Source organism: Cornus florida, unplaced genomic scaffold (assembly GCF_030987335.1).
Source record: "Cornus florida cultivar Cherokee Brave unplaced genomic scaffold, ASM3098733v1 CherokeeBrave_3.0.0_Hap2_Chr08, whole genome shotgun sequence".
NCBI classification, from domain to species: domain Eukaryota; kingdom Viridiplantae; phylum Streptophyta; class Magnoliopsida; order Cornales; family Cornaceae; genus Cornus; species Cornus florida.
Window position 1 is genome coordinate 80,969,186 of NW_026775578.1, and position 18,573 is coordinate 80,987,758.

The 18,573-nt window shown below is 39.3% G+C and overlaps 1 pseudogene; it reads right to left on the reverse strand.

Moving 5' to 3' along the window:
- Window positions 1-14,256: 14,256 nt before the first annotated feature.
- Window positions 14,257-14,355, reverse strand: LOC132272155 (small nucleolar RNA R71; annotated as a pseudogene).
- Window positions 14,356-18,573: the final 4,218 nt, after the last annotated feature.

An 18,573-nucleotide genomic window follows, 5' to 3' on the forward strand; every position in this document is an offset into this window, starting at 1 on the left:
TGTAAATAAACTAGAGAATTAATAGGAAGAATTAAGCCATAGAAATAATAGAAATATACCAAGATTCATTTTATTCACAAGGCTATAGCACTAGTCACAAGATAAATTCCCCAAAAAGTCAAGAGAAAGGGTTTAATTTATAAGCTTGGGGTTCATCCAAACCCCAAGCAGAAGTCTAGCCAATCATGGAGGAGTTGGGTGTGATCTTGGAACCATCAAGGGCAATCCCCAAACATGGCTCCATCTTTTTCCTCTTCTTCTTTGTTGAATTCTAGAGAGAGAGTGTGTGTAGATCTAGAGATGTGTTCTTGGTGCCTCCACTCTTCTCTTTTCTTCTAACCCCAATCTCTAACTTTTCTAGAGAGAGAAAATAAAAATTACAATTTAAAAATAAAATGATAAAAAGCTCTCCTACAAAAAATGGTTAAATTCCCTTTATATACAAAACTCTTGGAGTAGGCACCAAGTCAGAATAATAGCCTCTTGATGGGTCTCGTCGACTATCAACAATAATCAACCCTTTGCAATAGCACAAATCATTGTAAAATAGGGCTATTGTTTGGGTAAGTCGAACCACAGAGATTGCTAGTTTATGGCAACCAAGGTCTTTAAAATCACTTTTAGCTTGATGAAAGAGGTATAGAGTTTTGTTTGATTTGCCACTTATAACCAGGGATTAAAGATTGCATAAAACAATACTTGCAAGGAATTGAAGAGATAAAAATAATGTAGAGGGGACTAGGGAAGTGAATCCACTACCTTCCACATAAACATGCTAGATTGCAATTAACTTGGGAAACAATGTCAATGTATGGCAATCATATGTAGCAATACTTGATTGCTACATTATCTTCAAGAAGTTCATAGGATTAAGACTTAAGTATAACCCCTCAAAGTTCCACATGCTTAAACTACCTAAACTAGGGTGTAGCCATGACATGCTCACTAAGCTAGGGATTATCAAACCCTCAATCAAATGATAATAGCACATGAAGTCAAAAATCAAGAGTAATCCATCAAAGGAAAGCCCTAAGCTATGGAATATTAAGTTTCTCATACAACGTGCGATTAAACCCATTTCACAATTTTATTTCCATTCTCACTATATGAAGATGCAAGTTATATAATCATAAGAGGATAAAATCTAAGACAAGATAATGAACTCAACATGATCATTTATAGGCATTAAAGTCCATTACAACAAATGTAAGTGCTCTAAATCATGAAACTACCATATACATGAATCATTCCCCAAATTAAATGAAACTAAGGCATGCTTACAAAGAAGGGCTTCATCACCTCCTTAGAAAGGGAGTTAGTTACCCATAGGAGTAATGAAGGAAGGAGAAGAGATGATCATCCCCACCATTTTCGCACCTCAAGGCTACAAGACACACAAACCCTCTTCCTCACAATATTTCTCTCTCTAGAACTTGTAAAAATGTGAGAGATCCTAATACATGCTTTAAGTCTCTTAATATATCAACCTTAGCCTTTCATCTACTCCAAATTCGTGGTCCTAAAGGCCTAGAAGCAGCAGAACCACATAATAGGGTCAAAGGGGACAACTTTCAGCAAATCCATGGAGTGGTTGATCTGCTATCTGCAGATTGGAGAACGCCTGCGGTGCATGAGGGCACTACCCTTTTTGGCGGGTGACAGCAGATTCTGGGCGGGCGCCCGCGATGCCTTGTGCTCACTGGTCAAATGGGCGGGCGCTAGTAGCTTTTGGGCGGGCACCCGCGATGTCTGGGCTTCTACTCTGAAATTTTTGCTTTTGAACCTCCTTTACGCGGATTGATGACACAACTCTTCTTCCTAGAACATTGTGCAAATAGCGTCATGGATTCCATAGATCATTTGACTTGGCCAAAATGACGGTCCCCGGCAACGGCGTACTTTGATCTTCAAACACTTATCAAAGCATCACTTTTAACTTTCTTTAGGGAACCAACTTGAAAATAGACAAAAGCATGCAAATAAAACTAATATATGTAGTATAACCAACTAATGGACTTAACTAATGCAAATAAGGGCGCTTGAATATGCAATATTCGGCGCTTATCACACCCCTAAACTTACATTTTGCTAGTCACATAGCAAAACCAAAAATGAAACTCTTGACAAAATAACAACATTTGAAATGCTATCAACATGCATCAATCATGGTACAAGAAAAAACACACACAACTTACTAGTAACTTGGAACAGATAGAATATTGGAGATGGAATCATATTGCAGACTACCTTGCGTATATGAAGCCTTGATATACAAAATAGCTAAACATATTTCATCTCTCATGCATCAACATCATAGTCTATATAAATACTTCAATTATCATCTCCTTAATAGAAATCAACTCTAACTTCAGTGAAAGTGAACCGGATTCCCAATATGTGGCTTTTACCTTCTTTTTCCAATTTCAAAACACAAGTCTTCAAATCGTTGAATTTCCTTTCTAAATAAGGTCTCTAAGGCATGAATTTATTTAGAACATAGCCTTTTTTTTTTTTTTTTTTTTTTTTTTTTTTTTTTTTTTTAACTATGATACATATTATGGTCGTGCAATGCTGAAGTCCTTCAAGCTTTCTAACCAACTCATGTAACAAGCGTTAGGCCAGTAACTCCCAAACCGGATGGCTTTAGGGTGCTAAGTGTAAAGACACTCCAAAGGCTTAGTAACTCGAGTTAGCAAGGCTACGAACTTAAATTAGTCATTATCCTTATTCATTTTTTTCATCATTTTTTTTTTTTAGATTAAATGCCAAATATATCCATTCATTAGGGTCATTAATTCAAATCAACTGAGTCAAAGTCAAGGTCAATCAAGTTGCATGTTTCACAATTGAGTTTCCGGTGTGCATCTATGCAGTGCGAAGCATAGAAGAGTATGAAATCCGACGAAAATCTAATTGAAGCATTTATACAAACCAATTTGAATCAACATGATCATTTCAGAATTTTTTTTTTTTTTTTTCAAAACTATCATTTACCTCTATACACAAAGTCTTAAACACATGCTTCAATCTCCAACAAATTCCAAGATTACAAGATCATTGCTTCTCAAAAGTGATTTTTATTAACTTAATTGAATCAAGTTAAACATGCAAGCAAAAATATAATAATACCAAAAATGCACCCCCAAACTTGAATGTCACATTGTCCTCAATGGGAAAAGACAAAGAATGAAAAGGGAAATGAAAAGAGGGTACAAAGTGCAATAATACCAAGTGTAGGAGGAAATTCAGTGGCAGTGCAAAAATAAGCCACCTTGTGAATTCCAAGAGCATGCCCTCAAACTTGATTTCAAAAACCTGTCAAAAGACATCTATACATAGCAAGTATCAAATAAATCCAAACAAAGATGTATAGAAATAACTGTAATTTTATTTATCTAAAAACCAAATATCCATGCAAAGCAGTAAAAGAATTGTAGTTATAAGTTCAAAATAGGAACTAGAAAGTAAATACCAAACGCGGCCCAAAATAAATCCAAATAGTACTACTAGAAGCAAAATAGATAAGGAAAGCATAAAATCACTCCATCGGAGTGGAGGATGAACCACCGGCGCCGCCTGGGGCGCGGTCAATCAGAGTCTGGAGCATAGCCTACAGTGTCTGCTGTATATCCTGAGTAGCTTTCAGCCTCTCCAGAGTCTCTTTACGGAAGTCCGTAAGGGTGCCCTTGATGCCTCAACTCGCAGTTGGATTGTATCAAGACGAGTGCTAAGCGAGTCATAAGCGGCCTCGGGCATAGCATATAGAGGCGGTGCACCAGGAGCAATAGGGGCTGGGGTAGCAGGGATAGCCGGAGCTCCCTAATCTAGCACATCACCAATGCGTGCCTGCCGAGACATCTTGAGATGGATGGTGCTCGACTTGCACGTCCCAAGGTCAAAAAGAAACACATCCGTCAACTTCTCCTCATTACGGGGTGCTTTGAACCCCATGTTCTTGAGCAACCTGGTGATCAAGTATGGAAAAGGAAGTGCCCAGGTGGTGGCATTGCTCTTCTGCATCACAATTAGGTTATTGTAGACCTTGAGAAATTGGTCTAGACAAGTTGTGGGACGCAAAACCACTGTTCCGTCTCAGCGGCATAAAGGGTGCTCAAAAAAGCCCCTTTACGTTCAGAATGCTTAGGGATGGGGAGGACATTCTTCGCAAGGACAGAGTCCACGAACCAGAGCCAGCATGGGAGGAATGACTTATTTGTGCTTGTTGTGTGATTGCCGGTATACTGGTTGTGACATATTTCTTCCATAATGTCAGACAATGTTAGCCCAGCTGGAGGATCAATGTACAGAGGCAGGCCTACTTCATCCACTGGAGATGCCAATGGACATGCCAAGGCCATGGCAAGGTCCTTAAGTTTGAACTTAAAAGTGACGCCATCAATATTGGACTTAATGATGTCTGGGTTTTTACATGAATGAAACATGTTCGCGTAAAACAGGTGGACCACACGCGGATAGTAAGCACTAGCGTGTGGCCTAAATAGAGATTCGAGGCCACACTCTGTCAATTCTCTGACTGCCCACGCTGTTTCTGGATTATTTTTGAAGCCATCTTCGATGTCAAATTTGGCCTTGGTTTCGATGGGCCAATCAGCCTAATTTGGCATGGGAGGTTCATTGGAAGGTCCCTCTGATGAGCGAGCACGCTTGGAAGAGACTTTGGGCGCCATTTGAGTGAAAAAGTTGGTTCGGGCAATTTATCGAACACCTGGCATGCACAAAAATTAGGAAGAGAGACAAGAGTGGATTAGAGATGTGAAAACCCCAAAATTTTGACCCTGTAAATGACAATCTACAACCTTAAAATAATCACCAATACTCCAAATATGCAATCCCGTCCTCCATTGATCAAGAATTTAGAGAAAAAGAGAGTAGAGAACTTATCAACAATAGAGGAACCCAAAAGCCCCTTGAACTTGGTGATGGAAGATGAGATGAGAAGATGAGGATGATGAAGATGGATGAAGGATGGAGATGGATGTATAATAGAGAGATTGAAGTGAGAGTGAAAGGTTGAGAGGTGAAGGAAAGGATTGGGGTCGCAGGAGAGAGAGGGAGAGAGAGGTTTAGAATGAAAACATGGGCTTGTAAGCCTATTTTAAAGATGCCGCGGAGGGGGGTGGGCGCCCGCGGTTCACAAACCCACTGGCTCAGGAAATTAGCGGGCGCCCGCGGCTTGGACGAAAACAACTGGCAGGGGCCCGTGGCTGTAAGGCGGGGCCCCACGAATATTTAAACCTCCACTGCCCATTTGGGTGGGCGCCCGCGGCTTCTGGGCGGGTGCCCTCAAAAACTTAGGCAAATTCCTTCAATGATTGTTTATGGCCAAACGGGGGCCGGGACAGGATCGAAAAATCCTTAAATTTTAAAACTCAGGCTTTTATGGATCCTAGATACCATATAAGACCCCTGGAATGAGAATCGACGCTCAATTACCAAAGCGGTATTGTTGATGCCCGAATTTCCCATGATTGTTGGATTAGACGAGAAAATTGCAGTAAGGACCTTGAAAAATTTCGAAAATGGTACCGAGAACTTAAAATGACTAAGAAAACTGCATGTGACTTTTGGAATGCAATTCGAGACAATTCTGAAAGAGGTCACATTTTGGTTATACTTAGCTAATTTCCGAAAAATTCTTGGCTAAGGCAACTTGAAGGAGGAAAGCTTGGAAATTGGAAGAATTGCTTTCCATTAGTGCTAAATTTAACGTCGATAGCTAGACGAACCATAATTTTGCGTTAGTCTTCATAAATTGGGTCTATCAATAGGACTTTCTTGACTTTTCGGATCGGGACTATGCCATCAACATAAGGCTTAAGCTGTTGGCCATTAACCTTAAAGAGAGATCCATCGGTAGGATCTTGGAGTTCGATTGCACCATGAGGAAAGACGGAGGTGATGACATATGGACCATCCCACTGTAAACGGAGTTTACCGGGAAAGAGTCTCAATCTAGAATTGAAAAGCCAAACCTTCTGTCCAGGGGCAAAAGACTTATTGACAATGTGCTTGTCATGGAATGCTTTAGTCTTTGCCTTATAGATTTTGGCGCTTTCATATGTATCATTGCGAATTTCCTCAAGCTCATTGAGCTGCAATTTGCGATTAGAGCCGGCTTGTTTAAGATCAAAGTTGAACCTTTTTATGGCCAATAAGTGCGGTGCTCTAATTTGATTGGGAGATGACAAGCTTTGCCAAAGACAAGTTAATATAGCGACATGCCAATGGGCGTCTTATACGCTGTCCGGTAGGCCCAAAGTACATCGTTTAGTCTTAATGACCAATCTTTGCGGTCCGAACGAATCGTCTTTTCCAGAATATGCTTAATCTCATGATTATATACTTCCACTTGACCACTCGTTTGAGGGTGGTAAGGTGTGGCAACCTTATGAATGACAGAGTATTTAAGAAGGACGGATTTGAGGTAGCAATTTCGAAAATGAGATCCGTCGTCACTGATGAGTGCTCGGGGTGTACCAGAACGACTGAAAATGTTTGATTGAATGAACTTGACCATAACTTTATGATCATTGGTTTTGGTAGCCTCGGCCTCAACCCATTTAGACACATAATCCACCGTTACAAGAATATACTCATAGCCATAAAAAGATAGAAATGGTCCCATGAAGTCAATCCCTCACACATCAAAAATTTATATGATTAAGATGGGAGTAAGGGGCATCATGTCTCTTCTCGACATGGACCTGAGCTTTTGGCAACGCTCACAAGATTTGCAGAAGTTGTAAGTATCCCGAAACAAAAAAAGGCTAATAGAATCCGCTTTGAAGGACTTTGTCAGCGGTTTTTTTGGCACTGAAGTGACCCCCACAAGCAAGAGTGTGGCAGAAATTTAGGACACTTGTGAATTCAGATTCGAGAATGTATCGCTGGATGATTTGATCTGGGCAATACTTGAACAACTCCGGATCTTTCCAAAAGAAATTTTTGACTTGGGAGAAGAAACGGTTTTTCTCTTGTTTGGACCATTTGGACGGGATTTTTCCTACTACAAGGTAATTGACAATATCAGCAAACCATGGGAGATTTGAATGAGAAATCTGAAACAATTGCTCATCCGGAAAGGAATCACGAACTGCAGCAAATTCAGAAGATTTCTCTATGAGTAAGCGAGAGAGATAGTCTGCAACAACATTGTCTGTCCCTTTTTTGTCCTGGATTTCAATTTCAAACTCTTGGATTAAAAGTATCCATCGAATTATGCAAGGTTTGTTCTCTTTTTTAGCCAGCAAATGCCTTAGAGCGGCATGGTCTGAAAAGACAATGACCTTGGATCCAAGAAGGTAAGAGCGGAATTTATCCAAGGCATACACCATAGCTAGCAATTCTTTTTCAATGGTGGTATAATTTAACTGAGTATCTCAAAGAGTCTTGCTAGTATAATAGATAGCATGCGGTAGCTTGTCTACATACTGGCCCAAAAGTACACCCAATGTATAATCGGATGCATCACATATGATCTCAAATGGAAGAAACCAATTGGGCGGTTTCATGATTGGGGCTGATGAGAGAAGAGTACGGAGCTTCTTGAAAGCTTCCAAATAGGCTTCATCAAAATTAAAGGGAATATCCTTGGCAAGTAGATTACACAAAGGCCGGGATATTTTGCTAAAATCTTTGATAAAGCGGCAATAAAAGACGGCATGATCAAGAAAGGAACGGATTTGTCGGACAGAATTTGGAGGAGGAAGATTAGAGATCAATTTGACTTTGGCCAACCTCGATTCCCCTTTTAGAAATGACATGTCCCAAGACAATGCTTTCTTGGACCATAAAATGACTCTTTTCCCAACTTAGAATCAAATTTGTCTCCTTGCATCTTTGAAGCACAAGGGATAGATTGTGGATATAGGAGTCAAAGGAAGATCCAAAGACGGAAAAATCATCCATGAATACTTCTAAAAACTTTTCAACCATATCGGAAAATATGGACATCATGCACCTTTGGAAAGTTGCCGGTGCATTACATAGCCCAAAGGGCATGCGCCTATATGCAAATGTTCCAAAGGGACACGTGAATGTGGTATTCTTTTGATCTTATGGATCAATTGCCACTTAGTTATAGCCAGAATAACCATCAAGGAAATAGTAGTAGCTTTGGCGGGCTAACCTCTCTAGGATTTGATCAATGAATGGGAATGGGAAATGATCTTTCCTAGTGGTAGAATTTAGCTTTCGGTAGTCAATGCACACATGCCACCCAGTGGTTATGCGTTGTGGCACGAGCTCGCCCACTGAATTTTCAACAACGATGAGACTGGATTTCTTAGGAACAACTTGAGTGGGGCTTACCCACTTGCTATCAAAGACGGGGTAGATGATTCCCACATCTAGTAGATTGATCACTTCTTTCATGACCACTTCCTTCATGTTGGGATTCAACCGACGCTGCACCTCTCTAGGAGGTTTAACGTCATCCTCCATATGAATGCTATGCATATAAATAGAAGGGTCGATTCCTTTTAAATCAACCACTGCCCAGCCAATAGCTTCTTTGTGCTCCTGTAGCACCGCTAAAAGGCTGTTTTCTTGGTCCTTTAAAAGGTCCGATGCAATGATGACGGGAAGAGTTTGATTTGCTTTAACTCAAGTTGTGGTGGAGATTTCAAGGAAGGGACTGGAGGAGTAGTGGAAAGTTGAGGAAGTGGTTCTCTTGGCACCTTCCAAGGAGGAAAGTCCATGATAGCACCAATGTCGAGCAACGAATTCACTTCTTGGATGGCTTGGTCAATATCAAAGTTCGAGAAGTCAAAGTGGGACATGAAAGTTTCCAAAGGATCTTTGCTTAGAATGAAGGGGAGAGATTTTTTGACCACTTCATCTACCACATTGATAAGGAAACAATCATCCTCTTCGGAAGGATGTTGAGTTGCATGGAAAATGTGAAGTTTGACTTGCATATTTCCAAAGGTGATATCCATCACCCCGGTTCGGCAATTTATCGAAGCATTAGCCGTAGCTAAGAAAGGCCGACCGAGGATCACGAGAATATGTTTCTTTGGGTCATGGACCGGTTCTGTATCAAGAACCACAAAGTCTACAGGGAAGTAGAATTTGTCCACTTTGATTATGACATCTTCAAGAATGCCTCGTGGGTGCTTGACCGATCTGTGGGAAAGCTGTAAGACCACGAAGGTTGGCTTTAAATCTCCCAACCCTAGTTGTAAGTAAACTGAATATGGAATCAAATTTATACTAGCTCCTAAGTTAAGGAGGGCCATCTCTATCTTGTTGTCGCCAATGACACACGAGATTGTTGAGGCGACCGGATCCTTATACTTTGGAGGAGCACTGTGTTGAATGATTGTACTCATATTTCAGTTAATCTTACCTTCTTTGGCAAATGATTTTTGGAAGTGCGCTTTTGAGTGCACAAATCCTTGAGAAATTTTACATAGGGAGGGATTTATTTGATAACATCCAAGAGAGGCAAGTTGATTTTTACTTGCTTGAAGACTTTCCACATGTCTTGAATTTTACAATTTTTATTCCTAAAATGTGTCGACTCTTGGAGACATTGGGGAAACAGAGCCTTAGGCTCATAAGAAGTCTCCACATTTGGGTTGACAAGCTTGGAATTTTCAGTGCTAGAACGTGGATTTTCAAGAGTGAACTTTGGATTAGAAGAAAGGAGATTTGGATTTTTGGGAGGAAGAACTTTGTCATTGTTTCTTCCATCAATCTTGTTGCCCACAACTCGACCACTCCAAAGGGTGGTGATTGCTTGGACTTGTTCATGAGTAGGCCCACTCGGAGGAGGAGCTTCGTCAATCACATGCATCCCTCTAGGATTCTCAAACGGTTGAGCGGGAAGCTTTCCCTTATCTCTTTGAAGAAGTTGGTTCATTGAAGTAGCTATTTGTCCTACTTGATTCTCAAGTTTAGCTATAGACTGAGTGTGAGAATGAACCATTTGGAGAGTGGGCTGCAATGATGTCAAGAGTTGCTTGTTAGATTCCAACATTTGCTTGTTTAGAGATTCCATCATTTTCTTATTTGCAGCGACAATCTCATCAGTTGGAAACACAGAAGGTTGATTAGAGACATTTGGATTATAAAGTGGACAGTAACTCGAAGAGGCCTGAAATTGCCTATTTTGAAATTGAGAAGAAGGCTGATTTTGCTGCCCTTGATTTTGAAATTGCGAAATTTGTGGGGCTTATTGCCTCCACGAGAAATTTTGATGATCTCTCCATCCGGATTATAGGTATTAGATTAAGGATTGTTTCCAGGCCTGGAAAACATCGCATTTGCTTGCTCTTGATTGGGACTAGGAAATTGCTCTGGTGTGGGGCAATCTTCTGAGAGATGGAAAGGAATAGTGCATGATGCACACACCGCACTGGCTGAATTTTGAGGCAAGGAAGGAGAGAGATGTGGTGTCATCAGTTGATAGAATTTATGAGCTATGGCATCCACTTGAGAAGACTCTTCCCTCATTGTCTTCGGTTAACATAGGTTGGTGTTCTTTGCGTTGGTTGAGGTTGGAGCACTACGAGAATTATGTTGCAATGAGTTTTCACTCAAATTCTTAATTAAGGTCCACGCCTCATCCGCACTTTTAGATATGAACATCCCTACACATGACGAGTCAACCATGAATCTATGTGGGTCAGTTAATGCAGCATAGAAAGCTTGCACCAATTGCCATTTTGGAATTAGGTGGTGCGGACATTTCCTAAGGAGATCTTGTAGTTTTCCCAAATCTCATGGAGTTGTTACCCATCGCTTTGTGAAAAGCTAAGAATGGAACGCCTCATTAGGTTGGTTTTACTCACTGGAGAGTACTTTTTTAAAAATTCTTGTTGTAATTGAGCCCATGTAGTGATGGAATTTGCAACAAGGGAGTTCAACCAATATTTTGCCCTATCTTTTAACGCAAATGGGAAGAGATGCAAATGGAGAGCATTTTCAGGGAAGCCCCTCAGCTTGATGGTAGAATATATTTCAAGGAATTCATCAAGGTGCTTACAGGGGTCCTCATGTTCTAAGTTATGAAAGGAAGGAAGCATTTGAATTGTACTAGATTTGATCTCATATTGGGCTGCATCGATGTTTGGCATCACTATGCAAGAAGGTGATGAGCGATGAAAAGTGCGTATTTTAACCCCTTAAGCTTAGGCATTCTAGTACCTTTATCTATCTTACTTTACCATTTTAGATTGATTTCGTATTATTTCCATTTTCAGGCGCTTATCCCGAAAATAAGCTAACTCAGCCAAATAAGAGCTTAATTGAAGCAATTCTGGGATTAAACAAAGAAAGGAACAAAGTGGAGAAAGAAAGAAGCAAATGAAGCCAAAGGTGGGAAGCAGCAAAGTTCGATCGATCCAACTTCAAGGTTCGATCGATCGAACGATGATCGATCTCAGCACTTCAAGATAAATCCAAGCCTTGGCCCAAAAGCATAAAGTCCAAAAGTTCAATCGATCTAACACCACCCTTCAATCGATCGAACACTTTTGTCCTTATTCAAATGATTGATCCTATCCACAGCTGTACCACCCACTAACCACTTATGTCCTTTTCCCAAAAATATCTCTCAAAATATCTCAGATTTGTCTTTTCCCAAAAAGCTCAACCAGTTGGATCGATCCAGCCTAAGTTTGGTGGATCTCAGCCAGTTCGATCGATCCAAGTCCAAGGTTCGATCGATCGAACTTCCTCCAGTGTGAAAAAGTTAAATTTCCATCTCATTGAAAATTGTCCTTTATCCAATCATTTAGGAAGATTGTGTGCACGACGCCAGTTCATTTTGGGTGTCATTTTGACCTACCTATATAAGGATAAGGATTAATTTTTACAAAAGAAGCCAATATCATTTTCATATCATCTCTTGGAGAGCAAGCTTAGAGGAGGAGGAGGCTAGAGATACCATTGGAGTTCTTCATCAACAAGGAGCAGATTTCTTCCATGGAGTTAGCCCTTGAGGGTTGGAGCAACATCACCATGAGTGGGTAGACATCCTCTTAGGGCTAGAGTTAGCCCCAAGCATGCTTTTTATATCTTAATCTTGTGTATTATTGAGGGATTAGTGTTGTAATTGATGTTTTGATACTTTGATATATATAGATCTTATTTATTCAATGATTTATGAGGTTTAATGCTTCTAACTGATCATTTCATTCTATCCATATGTGTATATATGCTAGAGTAGATGTTCATATGCTTGTCTCTAGATTTTGTGTTATTGATGCATGTCTATGTGTATTGATGCTATAGATTTGGAGATTGTCAAAACATAGTGCTTAAAGGAATGGTCTTGTGATTCTCTTGATGGTTCATACTTATTCCTTGATGGATTGTGCCTCTCTCCTAGTTTATTTTCATGCTAGTAGTGTTGATGTAATGTAGTTGTAGTGTAGTGTTAAATGGGAGGACAATCCATGCTTGTTGTTTGATGATCTAAGCTTTTGAATGCAAGTAGCATATGTCTCTAACCTTGTGTTGTATTTGGACTGTGAGCTTAATGAAAGGATTAATGACTTATTTTGATCTATTGTGCCTTTCACATGTTGTTTAGACAATATATACTTCATTACTTAGATATATTGTGCCTTTCACATGATGTTTAGACAATACATGCTTAACTAGTCATCCTTGCTTGTTTAATCAACCAAACACACACACACACACACACACACACACACACCAATATTGCAACACACCATTTGCCCTCATTAATCACTTGTTAATGGTATAGAAGTGCATTACTTGGTGGTGATCTCTAAACCCCAAGATCTCTCTCTCTTACTTACTCTTAATTGCATTATTTTGTTATTACTTAGTTTAATTTAGTTGTTCTCTAATCAACCAACCAACCAATTGTTTGATCACTCGACCTACTAGCCCTAATAACTATTCCACGACATTGCTCGATCCTCACAATCCCTTGGGATGATCCTTACTCACCCTAGCTATATTTATAGTGAAAGGTAGTAGTGGCTTCTATAAATGTAAAACTCTTGGCCCTCTCCTTAATGCACACTCTTAAGCTTATGGTGTAGGACGGCTAACCACCATCAGTTTTTGGCGCCGTTGCCGGGGATTTGATTGATTTGATTAGGCAACGTCGGATTTGTGAAATATATTAGGATTAGTACTCTTTTGATCGTGTATTTACTTTACTTTTATTTTTCTTTTTGGTTACTTATTATGTTGTTCTTACTTAACTAGGTGCATTGTTGGATAGGAAGCAACCAAAGGAGCATTCAAGCTAAGCAAGCAAGGAAAAAAACTAAAAATTTGCTAAGCTAAACTTTAAATTTGGAGTTGAAGTGCTAAAGGACCTTTGTGAGATTTTCTTTACTCAATCCCTTAGTTAAATCGTCGGCCCGCGTGGAGGCTTATTTTTAATTGTTCTTATATCATTGTTGTAAAAGCATGGGAGTATGAATTAAGTGTTTGTGGAAGAAGTCTAATTGCATTATTGTGAAGGCATAGTGTTTGTCATTCTTTGTGTTTGTTGTATTTTACATTGTGCATGCGTGGACGTCGTTCATTGAGACCAACTCTTGTCCTTCTTGATTTGCATCTTGAATCCATCATTAGAAATCTTAGGGGAAGAGGAAGGTCAAATAGAACCAATCTATCAATGGATGACCATAATAATAATCATGTTAAGGACCTTGGTCACATAGACCAACAAGGTATCCTTCATCCCAATGTGCACAATGAGAACATACAAGTACCATTAGGCATGCCTAGGCCATTCATTCACCAACCACCACAACAACAAGGCTAAGTTCCATATGGAATGCCAAGGCCAATATATGCTCCACAACCTCCCATCATCAATCAAGGAATTCAAAACCAAGGTGTTCATGTTGCACCTCAAGTAGCTAATCTACCTCTTGCTTTAAGAGACCATTATGTGCCTAATGAATATAATGCACCTACATGCATCCAATTGCCTCCATTTAGAGCACATCAATATGAAATTAAGCCACAAACCATTCAAATGCTTCCTAACTATCATGGACTTCCAAGTGAAGAACCTTACAAGCATTTGGATGAGTTTCTTGAAGTATGTTCCACCGTAAAATATACGGACATGCCGGAAGAGGTTTTAAGACTCAAACTTTTTCCATTCACCTTAAAAGATAAGGCAAAGTATTGGTTTAACAATCTTAGGCCTTTTTCAATCACTTTTTGGGCAAAAATGCAACAAGAATTCTTGAAGAAGTACTATCCGGTTTCAAATACCAATGCCATGAGAACCTCAATTCGAGAATTTTCACATGGGGATAGAGAAACATTTCATGAGGCATGGGAACGCTTCAATGAGTTGCTTAGGAAGTGTCCACATCATGACATGCCCAAATGGCAATTAGTTCAATATTTCTTTGAGAGCTTAACGGACAACTATAAGGGTATGGTTAATGCTTCCATGGGTGGCTCATACATTGATAGGCATGAGGATGACGTGTGGCGTCTTTATGAGAGCTTGAGTGAAAATTCTTTACATAGAACACTATCATCCAAGAATGGTAGAAATTCACAAGGTAGGAAGAGTGTTGGCTTACATCAAGTAGACCTGAAGTCTTTATCTCAAAGGTTTGATCAATTTTTGATTAACTAAAACTCGGCGAACCAAGTATCTTCCTTCTCTAACCATTCTCATCGTGCATCAAATGAAACATGTATGACTTATTCTAGTGTTCTTCATTCTACTTCTCATCCTTCTCACGGACAAGTGCAAAATGAACCTAATGAATAAGTCAATGCAGCTTTTGTGAACCAAGGGAACAATCCTTATGGTACTCACTATAATCCAAGTTAGAGGAATCATCCGAATTTCTCTTGGAAAAACCAATGAGAGGGCTCAAACCCTTCCCAAGGCAGTTTTCAAGGAAAGTACATTCCACCTCCACTTTAAAACCAAGGATCCCAAGGTTACAGACCTTATCAATCATAAGGAAATCAATTTGCTAATTCTCATTTTCCCAACCAATCGTATTCCCAAGGTAATACTAGAAGTCCCACCTTTGAAGAAAAAGTTTTAAATACTTTGGGCACTTTAGAGGCTAACACTCAATTGCTTATTCTCACTCTCAATCTATTGCGAAGCTAGAAACCAAAGTAGGGCAAATAGCAAGCACTCTCAATGCAAGAGAGAAAGGAAAGATGCCTATTAATGCCCCACCTAAGCAACAATGTGTTGTGGAAACCCATTCCTCATCGGAAGGCCACACCATTGAACATGTAATTGCTGTGACTACCTTGCGGAGTGGTAGGATTGTGGACAATCAAGTTGGAATGTTCAATAAAGAGAGTGAACTGGTGCAATCTCAAGTTGTCACCCGTCCCGTTTCACATCCCATTCCTCCTTCATTGCATGTACATGATCTTGTGAATGAGAAAGTTTTGAAAAATGTGTTTGAAAAAGAAGTTTTGAAAAATGATATTGAAAAGGTTTTGTTGAAAAATGATTTGGAACAAAATGATTTAAAAACTTCTTGTGTTGAAGAGAGTTAAAAAGAAAACTTTGAAAAAGTGTTTGAACCAAAAGTTCCATTTCCGGATGCCTTAAAATGATCCATTTCAAAAGACAAGCAAAAGGCAAAAACCAATGAAATTATGGAAATGTTTAGGCAAGTGAAAGTTAATCTTCCAATATTGGATGCAATCAAGCAGATTTCAGCTTATACCAAATTCTTGAAAGACTTGTGCACCCAAAAACGGAAGAACAAGAGCCAAGCATCAGGAAAAGTGGTTTTGACCAAGCAAGTAAGCTCGATTTTGTAACATAACACTCTTCCAAAGTTTAAGGACCCCTTGAGGTTTTGCAACTTGCCGACCGATCCATTAAGAAGCCTAGGGGTATAATTGAGGATGTATTGATTAAGATTGACAAATTCTTCTTTCCCGTTGATTTTGTTATCATAGACACGGAACTAGTTCCCAATCCTAAGAGCCAAATTCCCATTATCCTTAGCCGTCCTTTCTTGGCAACCGTTAATGCCAACATCAATTGTAGGACGGGGATAATGAAGATCTCATTTGGCCACATGAAGGTGAAGTTGAATATCTTTAATTGCCCACCCAATTCATTTGATAGATATGAAGGAGAGGTTAATGTTGTAGATAAATGTCATGATCATCAATGTCAAGGAAATGAGCTTTTATGTAAGACCAAAACTTCCAAAGGATCATCTTCAACCTTGTATTCTCAAAATCTTGTTTCAAATTCTTGCTTTGAAAGGGCATGGAAGCCCAAAGGTTATGATTGCATAGACAAGGGACCAAAGGTTTCTTTTGAGCTTAATCCAACAAGTTCTTCAAAGAACCATTTATTGGGTGGAGTTCAAAGCATCTATCACCCCAACAAGGAGGGAATGCATTATAAGATCTTTGATCCAGGCTAAAAGAGCCCAATATCTTGCTAGAGACGTTAAAGACTAGCAAAAGCATTCGTAGGGTGTCAAAACCCTATTCCTCCCTCATTTCTATTTTAAATTTCATTTCTTGCGAAGTCTAGATACTTGTTTTTGGTTCTCAAATGCATTGAAATGAACTTTGGTGAGGATTACATGAGCTTTCATGTCATTATTGAGCATTCTGTGTAGTTCGATCGATCTCAAACCTGAGTTTGATCGATCGAACTCCATTCTGCATTCAACACTTAGAAAAAATTTCGACCTGCAGAAACTTGCATCTAAATCACCTCTCTGTCTCATCGTTCGAACTAACTCTTAGATCGATCAAGAGACCTTCGATCGATCCAACTTCCAAGTTCGATCGATCTCATGATTCAACACTTGGAAAAATTTCGAGCCTGCATCAACCTGCATATTTCACCTCTCTGTCTCATCGATCGAAACATTCCAAGATCGATCTGAAGTTCTTCGATCGATCCAACTTCCAAGTTCGATCGATCTTCAAGTTCCAACACTTAGCCAATTTTCTAAGCCAAAAACCTGCATAGTTTTGCTCTCTGTCTGATCGATCGAACTCTTGTTTCGATCGATCTCAGTTCTTCATTTCATTATTTTGACTTTGTTTTGACTTTTCAAAATTTCAAAAATCCAAAAATATTTTCACTTTTATTTTATTTTTATTTCATTTTATAATTCAAAAAGTTTTCAACAATTCAAAAATATTTTAATTAGTTTTTAATTATTATTGTTTATTCAATTAAATTAAAAAAAAAAAATTTATTCTACTTTATTTTTATTTTACAATCTTTAATTTTAATTCCAATTTTTAATTTTAATTTTGCAATTTTCAAAAATTTCAAAAATCCAAAAATTCTTTGAAGAGTGTTCATCAAAATTCGATCAATCTCAGTTGAAGTTCGATCGATCGAACTCTGTCAGGAATGTTTTTAAAAATAGAACCGAGGGTTTTCTAGATCGATACCTTAGATCAATCTCACCATCTCTGCAAACCCTAACCCCCTTCTCCATCGCCATTGTGCCATCACCTCTCCCACCTCCGGTGAACTTTCCGGCGAGCATCTAAGCATTAATCTCTCTCTCCCTTCTCGAATTCATCTTCACTCTTCCACATCTCCACTTCTCTCATCGTTTGAGGTAAGATCTGAGAATGTCCCTCATGATTTAACCTTCAATCTTGTGCATACATGCTTTATATGTTGAATACATGCTATGTACATGACAAAATCCTCCATTGTTGAAGCTTGAAGCATTTGTGTCTATATATATATAAATGTGTATATATTTTTGATGATTTGATTCGATTTGGGAGTATGGGCTTTGAACAGTGGCTAGGATTGATTGATTTGTTGTGTTGAAGGGCCCACGAACACATTCATGTGGGCCCCATGCTTCCAAAGTCACAGATCTGTGACCTTTGAGTTTTCATCGTCGCACAGTTCGATCGATCGAACTTGTATCTCAGATCGATCTTGAGAGATCGATCGAACTCATATCTCAGATCGATCGAAGTTGTGAGATCAATCTCACTTATTTTCGATCAATCCAACTTTTGTGATCGATCTCACTTCTTTTTCTAATCGATCGAACTTCACAGATCTCACACACACACTTCATTCATCATATCTTATGTTCATGATATCTTATATATACCCAATGCTTATGATTTTCCACATTGGATGCATTTCATACTTACATTGTTTAGCATATTTCATATCCTGCCACTTGTATAGATTCATGTCATATCTATTTTGTCTATTTTTATTTGACATACATGTTTCTATATTGAGCTTCAAATTTCTTATTCTGGCACTAACTCCCATTGCAAGTTTTTCTTTTTTTTTTTGCAGACCATGGTTAAGAGGAAGACCATTGCCAACAGGCAACATGGGCCCCATCGACACATTAGACCACAGACAGAGGAGCCAGTAGAGCCCTCTTATGTACAGGAGGAGCCAGTATAGGCTACCCCACCTCAGTCACCATCTCATGAGGCTGAGGATGACCATATACCATCCACCTCTGCGGCTCATCCTGCATTCACTCCATCACCATCTCCACCACATACTGGAGCTGAGCATTCACCTATACTAGCTCAGCCAACTCAGCCAGCTCATCTAGAGCGTGATAGGCCCGC